Source organism: Nanorana parkeri, unplaced genomic scaffold (assembly GCF_000935625.1).
Source record: "Nanorana parkeri isolate BGI_ZX_2015 unplaced genomic scaffold, ASM93562v1 scaffold1607, whole genome shotgun sequence".
NCBI lineage: Eukaryota > Metazoa > Chordata > Amphibia > Anura > Dicroglossidae > Nanorana > Nanorana parkeri.
In genome coordinates this window covers 248,978-257,144 of record NW_017307875.1, presented here as the reverse complement: position 1 = coordinate 257,144, position 8,167 = coordinate 248,978, and positions in this window count along the sequence as shown.

Genomic DNA, 8,167 nt, shown 5'->3' with positions numbered 1-8,167 from the left:
TTGATCAAGGAGTAAACCCCTATTCCTATTTTTCCCGCATCCTTTTTTTTTTTAAAGGACTCTTTACACCTTATTAAAAAAAAAAAAAAGACAGTAAATGTATATTTCCTCACTGTTGCGTGCTTACTTCACCCTGTATCTGCTGTGGTTGAAGGTGGGCTCACGGGTACAGAAAACCGGAAGCTTTTATCACTCTGCTGATATCTTGAACAAATCCCAGGAATATGGGAAATCAGGAACCCAGCTTTCAGTCCCCAGCTCTCTAAACATTTGCTTCATTGTGTCTGGCAGGATCAAAATGCCACATATTTCTGTACACCTTGAACCTAGATAATATATAGACCTCTTGTAAGGCCCATTCACAGATACTACATTGGCATCTATGTGAGACTATCGACTACCAAAGAGATCGATCTAGTGCCCATCAGTTATCAGGATACCAGAGCGAAATTGACAGACCTGGGAACACTAGGAAGATGTGGTAGGCCAATCCCTGTCCTAGTTGGGTGGACGGAGACTATGAAGATTGTACTTTGAGGGGAACTTCCTGTAAAAGTGTCCCCCAGTCCGTGCATTTCATATATATATGAGACATATATATATATATTTTTTTTTTTAAAGATCGGGAAAAGTGTCCCTTTTAATGTGACTCCTTGCACAATGAATCATCTACTTTGGACATTTTTCAGACACTGATTGATAGATATCTTATATCTGCATTTTAAAATAATCTGTTTCTACAACAGTTTTAAACAACATATGGAAGCAAAATAATGAAATCTGTCATTTTGATTTTAGTATGTTTTGTTTACTAATACGTGGTTATCTTGTGCACAGTATATATTTTTTTAGCTTGCAATTGCACCTAAATGTGAATGGACTGAATTGATTATGTTAAAAGGGCCGTTAAATGTAAGCTACAAGAAAAGACTTGTAAATAACATTCATGAAAAAATATGTAAACTTTCCGGGAAGTTTATGGAGATGGGTATTCTTAAAATGAAGAAAGCTGTTTAACCACTTGAAGTCCGCGGTGTTACACCCCCTTCCTGTCCAGGCCATGTTTCAGTATTCAGCGCTGCGGTACTTTGACTGACATTTATTCTGTCATGCAATGCTGTACTGAAATTAATTTTATACCATTTTGTGGGGACACATAGAGCTTTCTTTTGGTGGTATTTAATCACCACTGGGGTTTCTATTTTTTACTATAGTAAGGAAAAATTACCGATAATTTAAAAAAAAAAACTGTTTCCCCTATATTAAATTATAAAACATTTATTATTACCCAATTTTTGGTAAAATATAAAAGACGTGGTCACGTCGGGTAAAAAAAATGGTGGCCTGCAAATTATTCCTCTCACTCTGACGTTTGTGGCGATATGTAACATGTCGTATGACAATCGTCTTTTTCGCACATCTAACGCGTGTTAACGTTTATATGTGCGTAAACGTGGTGGGGGGGTTTACTTTTTTTTTATATGTGACTTTTATTATTTTTTTTACACTTAAAAGGAGAACTATGAGGCGAGTGCTTTTCACTCACCTCATAGTTCTAGCCGACCTGTGACAATGAGACTGTCACAGGTCGGCTCAGTAGATCGGGAAGTGAGCAAACACATACCGGCGTTCGCTCACCTCTCGATCCTGTCACAGCTCTCTGCCGTGACAGGGGAGGGCTGGATTCCCCCCTTTCCCGATCCTCCGGCGCTGACTGGCGGAACGGACGGGGAGGGGGCGGGTACAGCTGGCTCTGCCTCTAGATAGGCAGAGCCAGCTGTCACTCACGCAGCTGGGCGGATCCAGACATAATTGTCGGGATCCGCTTCAGCTGCGGCGTCTCAGTATACCGCGAGCAGTAGCTTGCGGTATACTGTGGCGTCTCAGTATACCGCGAGCTGTAGCTCGCGGTATACTGAGCTTAGGGTGACGGGAGGACGCCTACGGGGAAAAGCCCTAACCCCATAGTTCTCCTTTTAATGTTATTGCTATCGCATAGTGAGATAACAATCCCTCTATATAATAGCAAAGGCACACTGACAGGTCCTCTTTATGGAGACATTAGGGATCTCTAAGACCCCTAATGTCACCTGGGGACCCCCAAAGAAGCTGATGAAGCAGAGGTCTGCTTCATCAGCTTCTTCTCTATGGCTATAGCAGCCAGAGGACGCACCGGTGAATGCGGAAGTAATCTATTACACATCACTTCCGCATTCAGACATGGCTGTAGAGCCGCCGATCGCTTGTATGTGAAACAGCCGGTAATGGCTGTTTACAATGGACGAGTTTTTTGTGCCCGGGCACGTGCGAGCAGACAAAAAAAAACGTCTATTTACGGCTATCCCGCCAATGTGAGTTTGCCGTCCGTCGGTTTTTTTCACAATGGGCAGACGGCAAGCGGTTAAAGTTTAATCCAGGGCAGTTGTTATTTCTTGAAAAATAAATTTGGTTTAGTACTTGTTTTGTCAAGGGGATGATATAATACAGAATAAAACTTGCCCTATACCGTGGTCCCACATGCCTGTTATGGTTGTGACGACTGGTCCCACAAAGGACCAACAACCAGTCTCATCATCGCCCCTGTGACCATACTCGATACTTAAAATGCAGGGCCAGCAACCACCTCCGGTCCTTTGTTGTATGTGATGACCTAGCAGTGCTCACACGCATTTCAGGCCGGGACAGAAGCGGATCGGAGCGCCAGCTGCCACAGGACTGTGCAGTAAGGCAGGTTTTACTCAGATCAACCCCTTGATAAAACAAACATTAAATTCTTCATTACCTGTAGAGACGGGCCACAATTTTTAGGCTTTAACAACAGCCAGGAGTCTAGCTTTAATGTGGGATTATGATTTCCAAGACAGAGCTGCCCTCCTGTCATTTACTCTTATGGAAGCATACAGACCTCTCTCATTATTAAACCTCATTTAGCCCCAAATGGAATATAACATAGAATGATAAAATAAACAGAAACAACATATGAATGACAAATGATCTAATGTTCTTAGATATGGGAAAGTTTACATAGATTTATGTGAATGTATATATGTGAATGTTATGAGTAACTTTAGATTTACTGGCTCTTTAAATAAGACATTGCACTGTTATCAATGTACCTGAATGAATAAGCCGCCCTTTTGTTTGATCACATTAACTATATTATTTATATGTAAATATGTGTAATATTTTTAGCCAAGAGTAACTGTTATTGCCCAGTATTCCGGGTATTGAAGACAATTCATGAAACTTTTATAGGACTGCTGCACAAAGCAACCGGTCTCTTTACACTAACCTGTGCCCATAGATGCTAGAGGGGTTGCTTTTTGCTAATTCGGGTTATTATCCCAAGCTTATTTGGGTAGGTAGACATTCACTAGCCAGTCGCTGTTTACCTTGGTAGCAGCTGTTCCCCTCCTGATAAGCCTGCGTTGCTTGTGTCTGCTTGTGCCACTTACCTCCTCTCCTTAGAAATATAATGCTGGCCATACATTGGTAGATATTCAAATGGACTTTCATGTGTAAAATCTCATCAGAGCATTTGGTATTTATCAAAGAATTGATAAATGTCGTTTGAAGGAGAACTATGAGGTGATTGAAAATCCCTCATCCTCATAGCTCGAGCCGACGTGTGACAATTAAACTGTCACACGTCGTCTCAATAGATCGGGAAGTGAGCGAACACATACTGTCGCTTGCTCACGCCTCAATCCTGTCCCTGCAGAGAGCAGTGACTGTAACTCACGGCTCCGTGCAGCGATTCCCCCCCTTCCCCTCTCCATTCCTCCAGAGCTGACTGGCGGAACGGACGGGGGGAGGGGGCGCCGGTACAGCTGGCTCTGCCTCTAGATAGGCAGCTGGGTGGATCTCGACAGTAATGTCGGGATCTGTTCCGGCTGCGGCATCTCAGTATACCGCAAGCTGTAGCTCGCGATATACTGCGGCGTCTCAGTATACTGAGCTTTGTTATGACGGGAGGACGCTAGTTTATGTCCTCCCGTGACCCTTAGGAGAACTATGGGGAAAAACACTTACCCTATAGTTCTCCTTTTAATATTCCATTTTGGAATCCAATTGAGTGCTTTGAACAAAAACCACATTTACCGTTAGAATATCGATTGTTCGAGAGAAAGAAATTCCATCCAGCTCATTTTTTTTTCCATCATTGGAAAATCGAACAATTGTTCCAAAAGCAAATTTTTTGGAACAAAATTCTACTTGTTTATAGTCGGCTAAGTGAACATGGAAAATGGAATTACCCCTCCAATCTGGCCCCCTCTCTCCCCTCCTGCTATAGTTACCTTTGGGTGAATGCTCCTTTCCCTCCACTGGTGCTGGTGTACTATCTGTACAAAATACAGAGCGCCGGGCTTGCTGCCATGTACGGATAGTACATCAGCAGAGGAGAAGGAGCATTTGCCCAAATTAAGTATAGCATAGGGAAGAGGGTTCCAGATTGAAGGGAGCAATTTAATTTTCCCAAATTCACCTGGGAAAATGGAATTACCCTTTAAACATGGTCAGCAGAGCCAAGCGTGCATGTTTGTGACAAGCCAGCTGTCACAGGTGCCAAATGCTAGTTGGATCGTGTCTGTATGGCTGACTTCCCTCCCATGTCTGTGGGTACCTTTTATTGGTTGCCTAAGGTGATGATCTGGCAGATTAAAGCTGGCCATACACTGTTATATTTTCTTTGTTCAACCTGTGGGCTGAGCAAAGAAAATATAACAGATTCCTCCATCAATGCTTATGAGCGGCTATCAGAATACTTCAACGGAGATTGCAGCTGATTGTCTCCAAGCTCTGTTCAGCCAAAGGTTTTTTTAACCAGCTCCTTTTGATCTGCTGATCTAGGGATGCTGGCCACAAAGATGCCGACAGCGGCACCCACAGTGCAAAATTTGCATTGTGTATGTCCAGCTTTAGCCCTCATTCACACTGGAATCGGCCCGCACGTACAGCTCCGTGCTGCGCGCAGGGCCGTATCGAGCAGCTCCTGGGAAGGACAGGCTGTGCGGGTGAGCGTACTCTTACACTGACAGGATGGATCCTGTCTCTGTCCGAACCAGGAAACACGCACCCCTATGGACCTGCACTTGAGGTAAGCATAGGGGGGGCGTATGGCCGCGTAGTCCCATAGAGAAGGACAGGGGCGGAGTACTAATCACACACAGCACCTGTCCTTCCCGGGAGCTGCCTGATACAGCCATGCACGGAGCTGTACCTGCCGGCCGATTCCAGTGTGAATGAGGACTTAGGCTAGACTGGACAAAGACTTTAGGGGTTCATTTATATTATAGCTGGGCTGATGCCGTTTACATGGCACTAACACCCCTAGATGGGAATAGGAAACCTATACTACAATACATATACTCCTATACGCAATCTAGGGATGCTAGTTCTACCGGGTGGAACTTTTATAAATGAACCCCCCACCCTGGACACCTGGAAAACATGCTGGCTGATGGAGCTCCAGAGCATATAACTATTAGGTAAGAAAACATTTTCATTACTATTATTAACTTTCAAAATAAGATGGAGCTGAGTTATCTACACATGCCTCCTCCCCCTCTGCTCCACAATGAAATCGGAAATCCTCAGTCGGTCCAAGCATTTATGTATGATTTTGAAGCTGGGCTGAAAGGCATCTTAACTCCGTCCAATGCCTTATGATGTCTGTGGCCATATTAATCATCTGAACTGAGATTGTTACTAATCCAACTAAAACTTAGTTGGTTAAGAACAAAATGCTTATCTGGAGTGCATATATGGGAGCTATCTTAACTGCCAAAGCAGTTATATTTCTGTCCATCCAGCCCTGAAAATTAGCCAGTGCAGCCAGGCTCTGTGTAGTTCTCTTCTACAGTTCAGCTAGGTCATGTCCCAACATCCCTATCGCTTTCTACCCTGTTTGTGATTGGACAGGAAGTAAGTAGTAAGTAGCAGCAAGCTAATGAGAGCTCATTTCTCTCTCATCCTATCAACATTTTTGTTGTCAGGACGTGAGCACAGCAACACACCTGATTGGCTGCCAGTGTTGGCCCACCCCACTTTCAGACTAAGATCTTGAATATAAGCTGCTTATACTGAGGTTATTTCAGGCACTTTAAATTAATTCATAAACTGCATTAAATGTTTTTTTAAATATCTGCCTTTAAACCTTCCCTTCCCAAAAGACCATATGGGCCTGATGCCCAGAACCAGTCATTTTATTTGCCTTGTCTTTCCTGTTTCCTGCATTTTTAGTGCATTGGGAGACCCATAGCAGTCAAGGGCAGCAGATGCATGTTATGTGCTTTAGGGTCACCTTACAGATTACAATCTAACTGTGCAATCAGCTCACATTTAGCAAAGCTATGCAATATGAGGACCTACCTAAACTAACCATTCAGTCTGTATTCAGTCAAGCAGGCCATTGTACTACATAGTTGTTAGTAGATATAAAGGAGATTGTACAATTAGACTGATGTGTATGGTGACCCTTAGTCAATGGATGTTGGTTATTATCCACTCCAAATCCTAAATTCAAAAATGCATTGGAATGGTGGATCACTAGCACATGTCCATGCACAATGGAACACATGGCGCATGACAATACATCTGCCTAACTCTACAAAAAAAAACCAACATGCATATCTCTAAATGGGCCCTAAATAGAGCAATGACTGAAAGAAGCTGCAACAGTTTAAGGGCCCATTAACATTTGTGCAGGTCAATAATGCCTGTACGTTAAGTCGTGCATTACTGTGCGTTCCATTATGGCAGTCTACTGAAATCAATGGACGCCTGGCGCACAAAAATGTAAAAAAAAAATTGAACATATCACAGAAGGTTTCCATGTGCATTGGGGTGCTATTCAAAACGAATGGCACCTCAACGCGCCAATGCATGTAACACAAACTGCGGCAATTTGTATGTGGATATAACGATTGGCTGTAAATCGCCTATAAAACACATGGGAAAAAAAATGGACAAAGTATATTTCTAGACTTTGAGTCATTATTGTTATATTTATTCTAAAGTAAATCTAATGATTGTAAACGTAATAAATGAATCTTATACCGGTTGTCAACGTTTACTGCTAGTTCTTCAAAATGCACCTCAGGTATACACCGGGAGTACCCCCTGAACTTCCTGTGCAAATACCAACATTGTGAAGGTTGGAGCACAAGCAGACTTCCTTTGCATCCTATGTGGCAATTACCAAAGTCTCCCCATAGGTTGCTCCAGGCATGGCATTGTGCTATGCAGGGTAGGGACGTGCCTGTGCTCTGACTTTCAGAAAGTCATTGTTTGCAAGTCAACTATAGGGCACTATGAGTGTGTGGAAAAACTGGAGCAAAATTTGTGTGCTGTGCCTTTAACCAGTTAGCAGAGCCCGCATATGTCATGGACTAAAATGACTGCCCCATTTAGGCACAATAATGTTAAAGCTAAAAAAAATTTTTATTTTTTACTCCCTGCTTAAATGGCTTTCACTTACTATCCTAGTAACTGTCACCAGGGCACAAAGTGAAGTCCACAACTTAATTGGCATCACTGAAACTGGAGATGAGGGGAAATCTCCCAAGGGGTTATGCCTTTTACTGTTAGGATTTCTTACTTCCTGTCATCACGGGGACAGGAAGTAAGGGGAAATCTCCCCGAGCAACAATAAAACAGAGTACACCACAAGCGACCTGGAGCATGCATCAAGGATAAAAGGAGAGGAGGGAATCTTCAATGTTCTATGTGATACACTTTCGAGGCTGCTCTCACTGGTTTACAGAAACCACAAAAGCTGAAATACAAAACACAGAGAGCGCCTCCATCGTGTAAAAACTTTTAATAAAACCGATTAAGAACAGCTGAAAAGGTACTCACAAAAGTAGAGTTTAAGCAGACATGAAAGATCATATGTAACAGACTGGACCTGCCGGCCATCAGTCCTTTCGACTGATAGCCGGCAGACGGGTTACGAAAGTTACGCCTCCTTCATCAGAACCAATAGAAAGTGTCTTAGTGTCACCCTTTATATATCAGTGTCTTAGTGTCACCCTTTATATATCAGTGTCTTAGTGTCACCCTTTTATATATCAGTGTCTTAGTATCACCCTTTTATATATCAGTGTCTTAGTATCACCCTTTATATATCAGTGTCTTAGTGTCACCCTTTATATATCAGTATAAC